Genomic DNA, 14,447 nt, shown 5'->3' on the forward strand with positions numbered 1-14,447 from the left:
ATTTTATTTTATTTTATTTTATTTTATTTTATTTTATTTTATTTTATCACAGTAGGAACACAACATGAGCCTACCCTTGTCACATTTTAAGTATACTATAGAGTATTGTTGACCACGGGAACAATATTGGACAGCACGTCTCCAGAATTTATTCATCTTGCTTAACTAAAACTTTATGCCCATTGGTAGCTCAGGGTCTTTTTAATCTCCCTGAGATTCAGACAAGGAAAATAAGTCAGAAAATTATTTAGAAAATTATAGAACTCAGCACATCCACAGTCAACTTAAAAACTCAGTATTTAAACAATTCCCTCTCCTCCAACGCCTTTCCCAAACATGCCAAAAGGGGGTGAAACTTGAGGTGAGAGAAAATACTGACACTTTGTTTATATGGTTTTAAACCACATGCATTATAATATCACAATTTCCCAAACTGTGCTCCACAAACCATGAGAGTTTCTTGAAATATTTCTCGAACTACATTAATATTTTAAGAGGTCAAATATATATATAGGAAATTCTGGGTTTTATTTAACTCTTCTTTGGAGAATCACAATACATATTAAAACATTAAACTCATTCCTGAGAAGTCCCACAATAAGGAAACTGGGTTAACTTTTTAAACTTACTTTATCAGGGATCAAAATTTAATTTTTTAAATAAAGAACAGCAGTTAATATCTTACCTGTTACTCATGTCCTGCAGAAGTTATTTTGGTAAATTTGGTGCTTTACATACTTTATTTGGACTGTGTGTCAACTTCAGAATAACTAAAATGACAGTTACTTCATTTTTAAAATAGAAAAATTCAGAAATTTGCTTCATGGATATTTTAAAGGCTAACTAGGGAAAATTCATTATGAACAGTGGGTCCTCAGAAAAGACATACCCCATTATTGCTGCTTCTGAGTGATTTATAAGCAGTGCTTGGCTGGCTCAAGAAAAAGAATAAGGCTGAGCTTGTGTTTGTATCCACAGATGTATTTTGGTCACAGATTCCAATAACCCATCCAATATTGAATCACAAAAAGATGATTTTGTTTGGTTTCCGTCTAATTCCCCTGAGTCACCATGATATTTTCTAGGAAATAGTAGGAATTTTATTCTTGGAGATAGCTTCAGCATCTTATAAATTTATTTTAAGTTAGATTGTATTTTAATTCTAAATGTTGTTAGCACAAATATTTTATACTTTATAATTCTTGTTCTATTATTCTGACTTAGTTGTGATTTCCTATGAACAAATTAAGGTGTTTTATAATATTACTTTTCTAGGCAATCCTTAAATTTCTTTTAGAAATAAGCTTTTTCGAAGCCATATTTCTTTAACTACATTATCTTTCTTGCCAAGAAACTCACTGTTAAGCTAATTAATTAATTTGTGTGATCTTTCATAAAATATTTGAATGCCTCATGTGTTCTAGGCACTGGGATAAATGTCGAGAATGGGGAGCAAAATTAAGTTTTGTCTGCTTTTATAAAGTCTACAACCTAATTGGGAGATAGCAGATATAAATATAAAATGATGACATTAATAAGAATAGGTACAGGGTATTTTGTAAGCTTATAATTAGGTAGTTTTACTTATTCAGGGAGGTCCACAAGATTTCCAAGAGGAGGTAATAACTAAGTTCAGACCCCCAAAATGAAAGATTATTAGATAAAGATGAGGTGAAGAGAATTTTAGCTTGTGGGAACAGCACGTGCAAAGACCCTGTGGTAGAAATGAATATAGTATATTTTAGAGCTGTAAAAGTCCAGAGGATCTATAGTAGAGAGAGAGGGAAATATTGGTACAGTTGAAGTTAGAGAAACAAGTAGAGACCAAATTATTCAGGGCTATGTTGGCCATGTTAAGAATTGTGTTCTTTATCCCCCAAATAATGGGAAAGCATTGAAATATTTTAAGCATTATCGGATTTACATTCTGAAATGATCACTTTAGCTGCAATGTGGACAACAGACTGATAAAGCACATAAGTGGATATCCATGAAGTACCTTTAAGAGAAAGAATGGTAGCTTGCACCAGGATAATGGTGTTGCAGAAGGAAAGAAGTGGAAGGAACTCATGACATATTTAGGATGTAAAGTTTAAATTCCCACTTGATAATGGAAAAGGATGGGAGCACTGAGAGAGAAGAAGTTGTCAAGCTTGACTTGAATGACTCTTAATATTGTGTTTTGAGGAAATAAGAGTTTGTAAGAGGTCTAAGTTGGTTTGAGGGTTCAGACTTCTGGTATATTAAGAAGATGTAGCTATACTGTACACCTAACTGGAAAGCAAGGTATGTGGTTGACTAAAAGACCAGGGTCATTACAGACAAAAAAGTTTGGGCTCACATCTTTTTTTTCTCTTTTAATGGCCCTTACATCAATTTGGTCTATTTTAAATTCAAGATGGTGCTGTTGATCTCATGGGACTTTTCTAACTATGAAATGAGATCTAGTATTAATTGCCTCCTATTCAATGGCTTGAGGACATGTGGTTGAAGACGCGATAACCTGGACGGTTAATTAAAAGTGAATGTTCAGGGGGTGAGGGTGGTAACTGGGTGATGGGCATTAAGGAGGGCACGTGATGTGATGAGCACTGGGTGTTCTATGCAACTGATGAATTGTTGAACACTACATCTGAAACTTATGATGTACTATTATGTGTTGGCTAATTGAATTTAAAGGAAAAAAAAAAGTGAATGTTCCTGGATGTCACTCTAGAACCACTCAATCATGCCCAGTAATCTGTATGATTAATTCTTCACATGGCTCTTAAATGGATTAAAGTTGGAGATAACACTCACTAAGTACAAGCTAAATAGATTTCTATTTCATTATTCATTTTTTACCCTGTGTTAAAAACAATCACCTCCTCCTTAGGGAATACTCACCCTTTATGTTGAGGTCTGACTGGCTTGCAGTGTTTGTTATATATGTTTGGGTCCTATATGAGTTTTTTTACAAAAAGCTTTAAAAAATGTTCTTAGTTCTCATGTGAGTGATTTCTTAAACTATGTCTCATATTGGAAACAGATGTTTGTAAAAAAACTACTGCCTAAGGACATTTTAACACCTTGCATGATCCTTTCATTTCATTTGGGTTCTTTTTTAGAAAATCGATTCGGCATTCCACTTTATAGTATATTTTGGTGTATATTCGACACTAAAAGTACATAAATATGGTAAAATGTTATTCTCCCAACCTCTTTCCTTAGCTGAGTATAAGATATATGATATTAGAAAAGAACTATGACTTGTTTGATATCTAATATACATTGATGAGATTAGGCAGAATTTCTACCTTGGGCTTAAATAAATGTGAGCTATTAGCTCTTTTGGACAGGGATGCAATATATTCTAGATTTAGCTGTGATGTGGTTGGAAAAATTAAAGGATTGTATAAAAAAATCTACTGAAAAAATGCAGAGTGTCAGTAACCAATAATTCACTAGATGAGCTTACAGTAAATTGAACACTGTAGAAGAAAAGCCCATTGAATTTAAAAACACATCAATAGGCTTATACAAACTAAAGAACAGAGAGAAATATGATTTTTAAAAGCAGCAGAAATTGATAAAATAGAAAGTAAAAAAAATTTTGAAAGCCAAAAGTTACTTTTTTGAAAATATTAATAAAATTTCTTAAATCATAATAAATAAGGCATTAAAAACAGAGAATCCACATATTTCTTTGGTTTGCAATGAAAGAGGAAACATCACCACAGATCCTATAGATATTAAAAGATAAGAGAATTGTATAAAAAACTTTACGCTGATACATTTGACAACTTAGACAAAATAGATGTATTTTTTGAAAAATGCCACTAATCAAACTGCACAATAAGAAATAGGAAATGTAAATAGTCCTATACCTAATTTTTTAAATTGGATTTTTAAATAAAACCTCCTCCCCAAAGAAAACCTTGGTCTCAGGGAGTTTCACTAGTTTTTCTATCAAACACCTAAGGAAGATTAACACCAATTCTAGATAAATTGTTTCAAAAAAAATAAGGTACTGGAGAACACTTTTGAACTAATTTTATAAGTCCAGCAAAATTTGGATAGCCAAATCTGACAAGCATATTACAAGCAAGGAAAACTAAGACCAATATCTCTTATGAACATAGATGAAAATGTTTTTAACTAAATATTTAAAAATATAAAATGCAGCAATAATTTAAAAGGACAATATATCACAGTTAAATTGGAATTATTCCAGGAATGCAAAGTTTGTGAAATATTCAAAATTCAATTAACATAACTTGCCAAATAACTCTCAAAGATATCAGATGACCATCTCAATGGATGAAGGAAAAGCATTTTTAAAACTCTTCTACCCATTATAAAATACCCGAGCAAAGATCAATATAAAACAATTATATAAAGAGGATCTACAAAAAAAATCTTAAGTTAATATCATACTTAACAGGGAAGAGATGGAGTGTTTTCCCCTATAAGACTGAGAAAAAACAAGGCACCTATTTGCACTACTTCTATTCAAGTATAGGTCCTAGCCAGTGTAATAAGGCAAGAATAAGAAATAAAAGGCATTCGGATTGAAAGACAGAATTACAACTGCCTTTGTTCACAGATGAAATGATTGTTGTGTGAAGAAAATCCTTAGAAATATACAAAAAAGCTAACAAACAAGCAAATTTATCAATATCACAGGTTACAAGGTAAATATACCCAAAAGTCAAATATATGTCTATATAATAGCAGTGCCCAACAAAGTTAGAAAATGCCATTCACAATTGCACCAAAAAGCATAAAATACTTAGAGATAAAATTTCAAGAATTTGTGCAAGATTAGTGCCCTGGAAACTATAAAAAAATGTTGAGAGAAATTTACAAACGCCTAAATAAATGAAGAAATATAGCATACTTGTGGATTGTGAGATTGTTACCTTTTGGATCCAGGTTAAAGCACACAAATCATAGACATCTAGAATTGAAAGACCAGAGAGTCAACTCCTCATGCCTGGGAATGCAGGCTGCGGTAGAGTAGAAAGAGCAGTACTTGAAGTCAGAATTACTAGACTCAAGTTTAATAAATGCTCAAGTTGGCATTAGTAGGAAACTAATTAGTAGGAAACTCTGAGACAGGACTCTGCTCTAGGTCTCTCTACCTTTGGGCTCTTGGATAAGGAACTTAAACAATATATCTTTTCAATAATTTTATCTGTAAAATCTAGAAAATAGGTAGCCTCCCAGGATTGTGATGGGTATCAAATGAAACAATTAAGTAAATCCTTTGTAAGTGCAGACATTAGGCATCATTGTTTTTGTTACTGTTACCACTTTTACGTTGCTGACAATCCACCCTTACACATATTTATAGTAATACAATCTTCAGAGTAATTACTGATTGCATATCAGTAAATGGATGCATTACTTGAGTTTTTCTTCTGTTTGCTTGAGAAACAACCCAAGAATTATGTTGATTGCTTTATTCATATCCTGTAGGGAATCTTTTGGCAATCCTATCAACACCGCTTCCAAAGTAGATACAAATTCCATCTTCTCCACTTACACAATTACCAATGTAGTGTTAACCATGACCGTATCTGCTCTGGATCACTGTATAAGCTTCCCATATGATCTCTTTTCTATACTCCCTGGAAATCCAGGTTCTAGTCACACTGCTCCTCTTGTCGTTTTTCTAGCACACGAAGCATCTTTCTCTCATTGCTCTCAGGCCTATACATAGGAGACATACTGTTTTCAGGCAGGTCTACCCTAATATTTGTTGGGTTGAGGGTAACCCACAGACCTCATGTCTAAATGACCAGCTGACAAGCTAAGAAGAATATGTTATGTTATCTTATATCCTCCAGATATGTCCTTATAACACAGAAATTATACTGTACATATGTAGAGCAATAGGGTTTATGTGATTGCAAGTGGGCAAAATATCAGATAATTGAATATAATGTAATTATTCTTGCATGTCTCAGTGTTCTGGTTGAAGGGCTGGTGATGTTTAGATTAGTAATAGAATAAAGGCATACATATTTTATGAATTATTATATAATAATTCCATGAATCTCATTTTCTTCCTTTTACTTTAGCAATATCATTTATTGTGTTGTTGTACTCAGTGTGTTCATACAATTTGGAATGAATTCACAATAATGATTAAAAGGATCAAAAGTAAAATTTAATTGATTTGAAGTATACCATATTTGAACGTATTTAAAAAATACAATATTTGAATATGCTTTTGTCAAAATTGTAAACATTTTAAATATAAATATCAGTAATAATATATTATTTGTCATGTTTTTAAACAGTTATTTTTAAGTAAAATTATTAAAATTAGAAAGAAAAGGAAAATGATAACTTATGGTTATTAATTTAAAATCAAAATTATATAACATTTTAATATATTTCCTATAAACATTTATATATTTAAATCAATTTGAATGTTTTAAGTAGATATTAAATTTGTATATTTAAATAAATAGTAAATAATAAAATTACAACTTTTTCGATTCTAAAGTTTACAATCTGTATCTCAATGTAAAAAACTGATGTAAGACATCATGAATATTACATTAGATCCACCAGACATAGGTGTACATATAATATGACATAGGTATATATTGATATAGGCGGGGATGTATGTACGTGTATATGCATATATTGCAAATACTATCCTGATTTGTGAACACCTCCAGAAACAAAAATTTAAAAACAAGTAGCAAGAAAATAGACCTTATGTTGCACTAAGAAATGATTCTTTCTATGAGAGAATCTATGCATTTAACTGAGAAGAATTTGTAATTTTTTTCTTACCTAAGTTAGTTAGTTGCTCAAATCCTCCATAGACTCCAAAACAGTGTCCACTTCAACATCAACAGTGGACAATGCCAAACCTCCCCTGTATTTTTTGGAGGACAAAAGGCAAAGAGAGTTGAAGCCTTTTCCAGGGACCTGAATCCCACTAGCCACAAAGGTAGGCGTTTAAGGGCAAAACCAACATTGTGTCTGCGATAATGGTTGCAAAGTGACTTGTGTTTGCGTGTGTGTGTGTGTCTATGTGTGTTGTGATATTCAGACCGCTAACGTACCAAGTCTTGATCTAAAGTCCTACAGTTGGACCATAGTACCTTCCTTGACTTCCAGTACAACTGCAACTTCCTCGCTCTACTAATCACTTGCTTTTCTATGCTCTCTACTAATTGTACTTTAGCTTCTTTCTAGTACTTCTCATGATTTGCCTTATTACCTTATAGTTATTACCTTACACGACCTTATAGTTTTCCCTATTTATAATTGGACTCCTCTCCATAAAATGTAAGTATAGAGGAGGCATTTTTTTTTTCTGCGTTGCTCACCAAAGTAACTTTGATAAAACAGAGTTTTGCACATAGTAGGCTCTCAATAGTTATTAACTGAATGAAGAAATAAACTATATATTTATCTCTGATTTATTGGGCATCGGAAAGAACTATGCCTTTAAAATGAATCATTCTTTCCTCATGAATATGCTCTTCCCTTTATCCCAGTTTTGAAATGTCATTTCCCACAAATATAGTCTTTCATTCTTCTGAAATGGTCCTTAGAGTAAAACATGAAGCAAGCCATTGTTCCTAGAAGTAAGGGAATATGAAATTATCAGAATATGCTACGGAGGACATTGTGTAATGTTTTCTCCATAGTATATATAGTATATCACAAAATTTCACTCCTTAAAAACTAACTGGAATTGTCCTTTATACATTCAAATGAGTAAAATGGAAAAGTTTTTAACTTCTTGCTTTATTCTTCAAAAATACAATTCTTACTCTTCTAAAGGAAGAATTCCCTAAGGAATCACAAAATCTGAGAATAATACATTTCCGTAAGAGAGACCAGTTTCCAAATCTGTGATCATTTGAACAAGAACAGGTCAAAATCTACCTTTTTATTTATCTGTGGAAAAGGATTTGCTAAGCATGCAATACTGCCAAGATTATTTCAAACAGGAGGTTTTGAAAAAGAACTGATTTCACACACTTAATAGCAATTTGTACAGCACAATAATGTGCTAACTTCCAAGATGTTTACCTATTTCCAGTGCATATCTGTTCAGGCCACATCTGGAAATTTGGTAAATAATCTCTATTATTGTTTGTGTCTGAGAGTATTAACAAACTTGCTTAAGTAAGAAAGTACTGCTGTACAATGTAAGCCACAAATTCACCTTTGCCGTTTACACACATATGTGCACTAACCCACACTCACAAAGTGATTTTTTCCTTTATGAAAAGTGACTGTTCATATCCTCAGATAATTTAACATTACAAGAGAAAATGGGTTATTTCTAGAAATAATGAGAGCTCAGCTTCTGAGAGATTTTTTTCTCCACTTTTTAAGTTCACTAGGTAAGGAGAAAGACCTGATTAAAAGAAGATTTAATGTTTTAAATACACAATATGTTCACACAGATATATACAGAAACACACACATACACGCAGAATTTCTTTTTCATCAACCTAGCTAATAATAATTTTCATAAAATATAACCGTATTCTTCAAGAAGAGACCCCATACTTAAAACCCCTCAAATCTAAAAATTGGTGAGATCCTGGTATATAGCACTTGATTAAAATTATAACATAAATGGACACATGTCTATGATAAATATTTAATCCTTCTGACAACTAAATGTGGTTTAATAAAAGCTAGATTTGAAATACCAGGAAGCACTCTCTTATATCTTTGTTCCTGCTGATATTGGTGAAGCACTGTCATACCATCCATTTCCATCTTCCTTCATTTTAGACCCACTACCCCACTGCATACAGAAACCCATGCTTAGAGGAAATTCAAGCATGTAAGTTATTTACAACTTTTATCCTCCTGGCCCCCCATAGGCAAAGTATAGCAAAGAGGTTGAGTTTACTCTTATTTTTCTATACTTTCTTTTGGAGTGATTCAATCAGATATTCACCAGATATTTATTGAGAACATTACGTGGCAAATATAATGTTAGGTGCTAAAGAAACAAAACTGACATATTTTCTGATTTAGAGGAGCTCACCTTATAGTGGGCTTAAAAATATGTAAACAGCATGTCAACTATACTTCAATAAAAAGTGACTTCTTTAAGTGTGTGTATATACACACACACACATTTACACAAATAATAAATATTTAGTACAGAAATGTTTGATTAATGTATACATGCTAGGAAATGGCTTTGCCACTTTACCAAAATGAGTTCGCAAACTTCGTTCACTTAAATACCATCTTCCCGATATTTGCTCTTTTTGAATATCTGACCCTCATGTATTTATTATTTTTCCATAGGTTGAGCTATCATTTCTCCCTAATTACAAAAAAGGAACATTTTTATAAGACTTGTATATAGAAACTTACATCTTTTGCCACAAAGGAAAGTTCCTTAAAAATAAATGCCATTTTATACAGTTATAGGCAAATACTATCACCAAATGCTGTCGCCAGCTATTCTCCGAGTCTGAGACCTGCTCTCTCTAGGTTAGAAAAGGTAAAGTTAGCAATATCAGAGAAGTGCCAAAGATTCCTGTCATTAGACTGGGACTTCTGCCTGATTTGTTCAGAAGTTCGAGAGGCATTGAAAAGGAAGAGATTTTCTCACTATGTAATTCAATACTACCTTGGTTTTCAGTTTGTTCTCTCTGTTTCACTTTCTTTTTTTTTGTCTCTGTTTTCTTTTCCCTGTCTTCCTGTAAGTCACTTGAACATTTTCTAGAATTTCATTTTGATTTATCTGTAGTGTTTTTGAGTGCCTAGGTAAACTCAAAATAGTGTAACATTTCCGTGGGTGCTCTGTTACATTGTGTCATATTACCCGCTATACAACTGATCAGTCTATCTGTGTCCTCATTTTACCAGTTTCTGTGAAGTATGGAAAGCTTAGCACCCTTTACTGTCTTTAACTCTCTCCCATTCGTAAAATAATTTTCTTAAAATATTTCCTCTACAAACATTCAGAACCACATCAGGCAGTGTTATAATGTTTGCTTCACATGGCATAATTTAGAAAACATGATTTAGGAATTCAGGAAGAGAAAAAAAATATCTATTGTATTCACACATATTTTTGCTTACTGTGTTCCTTCTTCCTTCCAAGGTTTTTGTTGTTGTTGTTGTTGTTTTTACATTGTTTTCTTTCTGTGTAGACACCTTCCCTTCATCATTCTTTTTGAGCAGGTCTGTCAGCAACAAAGTACCTTAGTTCCCCTTCATCTGCGAATGTCTTAATTTCCCATTCATTTCTTTTTTTATTATTATTATGTTATGTTAATCACCATACATTACATCATTAGTTTTTTTTTTTTAAAGATTTTATTTATTTGAGGGCGCCTGGGTGGCTCAGTTGGTTAAGCGACTGCCTTTGGCTCAGGTCATGATCCTGGAGTCCCGGGATCGAGTCCCACATCGGGCTCCCTGCTCAGCAGGAAGTCTGCTTCTCCCTCTGACCCTTTCCCCTCTCATGCTCTCTCTCTATCTCATTCTCTCTCTCAAATAAATAAATAAATTCTTTTAAAAAAAATAAAAAAATAAAAAAGATTTTATTTATTTGAGAGGGAGAAAGAGCAGGGGGAGTGGGAGAGGGAGACACAGACTCCCTGCCAAGCAGGAAGCCTGCTGTGGGACTTGATCCCAGGACCCTGAGATCATGACCTGAGCTGAAGGCAGATGCTTAACTGACTGAGCCATCCAGGCGCCCCACATCATTGGTTTTTGATGTAGTGTTCCATGATTCATTTCTGAAGGGTATTTTCCCTGAATCTAGGATTCTTCAGCACTTGGAAAAATATTGTGCCACGTTTTCCAGACCTTTATGTTTTCTGATGAGCAATGGGTTGTCATTCTGATTTTTTCCCCTGAAGAAAAGTACCGTTTTTCTCTGGCTGTTTTCACAATTTTTTGTGTTTAGTTTTCAGAGGGTCCATTATCATGTGTCTAGGAATGATTTCTTTGGGCTAATCCTGTTTAGAGCTTGTTTCTTGAGTCTATAGGTTTGTCTTGTGCTAAATTCAAGAAGCTTTCAGCCATTATTTGTCTGAGTACTTTGTCAGCTGCACTCTGTCAGTCTTCCCTTCTGAGACTCCGGTGACACAAATACTGTATCTCTTTATTATAGTCCCAGAGTTTCCTTAGGCTCTGCTCATTTTCTTTCCACTCTATTTTCTCTCTTTTGTTCAGATTGGGTGACTTCTATTATTCTGTCTTCTAGTTCCCCAATTCTTTTCCTCTGTCCTCTCTATTTGGTTGTTGAACCCATACACTGACGTTTTTATTTTGGTTATTGTATATTTTAGTTCTAATATTTACCTTTGGTTCTTCTTTAGTCTTTTCTTTTGCTGAGATTTCGATTTTGAAAATTTATCTCAAGCATATTTATAATGGCTTTTTAAAGTGTTATGATGGCTGCTTTCAAATCTTTGTCACATAATTCTAACATCTGTGTTATCTCTAAATTGGCATTTACTATTTTTTTTAAAGATTTTATTTATTTATTTGAGAGAGAGAATGAGAGAGAGAGCATGAGGGAGGGGGAGGGTCAGAGGGAGAAGCAGACTCCCCGCTGAGCAGGGAGCCCGATGTGGGACTCGATCCCGGGACTCCAGGATCATGACCTGAGCCGAAGGCAGTCGCTTAACCAACTGAGCCACCCAGGCGCCCAGCATTTACTAATTGTCTTTTTTCAGTCATCTTGAGATCCCCCTGGTTCTTAGTATGCTAAGTAATCTTTAATTGAAATTCAGAAATTTTTATATTATATTATGAGACTCTAGGTCCCTTTAAAGATTGATTGATTGATTGATTTGAAAGAGACAGAGTGAGCGAGAGAGAGAGAGAGAGAGAGAGAGAGAGCATGAGCAGGGGGAAGGGGAGAAGCAGACTCCCTTGCTGAGCAGGGAGCCTGATGTGGGACTCTATCCCAGGACTCGGGGATCCTGAGCTGAGCTGAAGGCAATGGCTTAACCGACTGAGCCACTGAGGTGCCCCTCAGGATCTCTTTCAACCTTCTGTTTTTCCTGGCATTTCATGATATTGCCCCAACTGCAGAAGGCAGAAGGGATGCCACATTGTTACTTCCTGGTGGAGTCAGAAATCCAGATTCCTCACTCTGCCTCACACATAAGAAGGAGGATTCTTTATTACTGCTGGTTGGGGGTGTTAGTTTCAGATACTCATGTGGGCCCCACTGACACCACAGTGGTGGGTGCTTCATTAACACTGGGTGCTAGTGAAAGTCCTGACCATTTACTAGCTTCATTTGACACCATCTTGATGGCTCAGTAAAGGTGTACCTAATTAGTATGGATGAGGATGAAAGTTCAGGTTCCCCAGTAGTCATTGACACTACCTACTCAGCATCTCTACCACCACCCAGGTGGAAGGGCTAGGATGCCTCGTTACAGCCTCACAAGGGTAAAAGTCTAGGTTCTTCATTTTCCCTCTGTTGGTGTGGGTGGAGGAAGAACCAGAGATTTTTTTCTGTGGTGTTTGGTTGGAGTAGAGGGATTATTGCCTAGAAGTTTTTTTCTGTCTTGCTCATCTGCCTCTTTCCTGGTTCTTTGACTAAAGAGAGCAAGCCTTTTGGAGGAATTTTTGTGTGTGTATCTATATCCATTGGCATTTCCAGGTTACAGCTGTCTTATGAATGATGTAGATATGGTCAGGCTATCATGAAAGAACACCACAGACTGGGTGGTCTATAAACAATATAAACTTACTTTTCACCATTCTGGAGGTTGGGAAATCCAAGGTCAAAGTGCTCGCAGATAAGGTGTCTGATGAGAGCCCGCTTCCGGGTTCATAGACGCCATGTGCTCACTGTGTCCTCATCTGGTGGAAGGGATTGGGGAGCTCTCTAGGGTCTCTTTTGTAAAAGCCCTAATGCCATTGTGAGGGCTCCATCCTCACAACCTTGTCATCTCTCAAAGACCCCACCTCCTGATATCATCACATTGGGAGTTCGGACTTCACCATATGGTTTTTGGAGGACACAAACATTGTCTATAGTACCAGCTTCTTTGGTGCCAAGTGTAGGATCCATGAGGCAAAAAGAAGACCCAGGGAACTCACCATCAAGTCATTCCTTGGGTATCAAGTCACTAGTCAGGTTGTCATCTCTCCACCTCTCAGAATCTTCTTGTCTTTGTTTTTATATAATGTCCAGGGATTTTAGTTATAGTTACTGAGATGAAGCACAAGTCCAATTCAATACTAGTGAACCCCTTGTTGGACACCACCCAAAATTATTTCAAGTACCACTAGTACCTGCATTCCAACTTTGACCATATTCGTCTGAACTCCTTAAGATTATTTGCTTTCACCCATCATGTCTTTTAAAATAGTGTATCGTTTGGGCCTACCTTCCTTATTTGACCTAATTTCTAAGCCTGTATAATAGCATTGTGAGAAGTATACCAGATTACAGCCAAACAAACTGGATTTGTGTTTAATTTCTACCATTGTTAGCTGAGCCGTCTTGAAGAATTTATTTAACCACCCCATGAATTAGGGTCTCCTTCCGTGCATTGATTTTTTCAATATTTCCCTCTATACAGATTTTTTTTTTTTGGTGAGGTTAAAATGTAACAATGTATATGGAGACATAATGTCCTTGCAACATAATAGATGTTTAACAAATATTTATGGAATCTGATGTCTTTAGCTGCCACTTTCCCCTGAAATAAATAAGATTACTTTTACTATAACTATTGAAAAGAACAGTAAGAAGGTCTAAGTTGAAGGAGGGATGGACTAGATGGTAGAACTGAGTAAGTTACATCATTTTTGTGGCTAGCACCCTCAGGAAAAAAAAAAATGGAGGTAACCTTACTTGACTAGTTCTAGCAGTTGAATTTAGCTGATATGCTGTAAAAACACAACTTCAGTGGCCTAAAACATTGAAGGTTTATCTCTCACTAATTCATGTGCTGCTATATATCTGGAAGACCCCCAAGTAGCTGTCTTCCATGAGATGGTTCTGGTTAATGCCTACATTTCCACAGCAGCTACCACACATTGCCAAGGAAGGCTGGGAGCACTAGCAATTAGTGTAGTAGTTAAATGCTCTTCGCTCAGAAGTAGCATCTGTCACGCACACTTAAATTTCATTGCGCAAAATGAGTCACATGACCTGGGTCTCAATAGGCATGGAATTTCATGCTTATCTGTGGTTAAACGAAGGAGAATCACACATGTTGGTAGGCATCATCAATGCCTTTCACAAAGCCCTTCTGTACTGCGCCATTGTGAGGGATAAAAATGAATGATGTCTGTGGGGCATGTGACTCTTGATCTCAGGGTAGTGAGTTCAAGCCCCACGTTGGGAGTAGAATTCACTTACTAAAAAATAAATGAATGATGTATATATGGCAGAGGTAGCAACTCACCCCCCCCTTTAATGTTAAAAGGAGCAGGACTTATGCAGTAGGTGTGCAGTAGATATTTACTTTAGG

Source organism: Callorhinus ursinus, unplaced genomic scaffold (genome assembly GCF_003265705.2).
Source record: "Callorhinus ursinus isolate GAN/ISIS: 27379988/994484 unplaced genomic scaffold, GSC_fseal_2.0 scaffold5, whole genome shotgun sequence".
NCBI classification, from domain to species: Eukaryota; Metazoa; Chordata; class Mammalia; order Carnivora; family Otariidae; genus Callorhinus; species Callorhinus ursinus.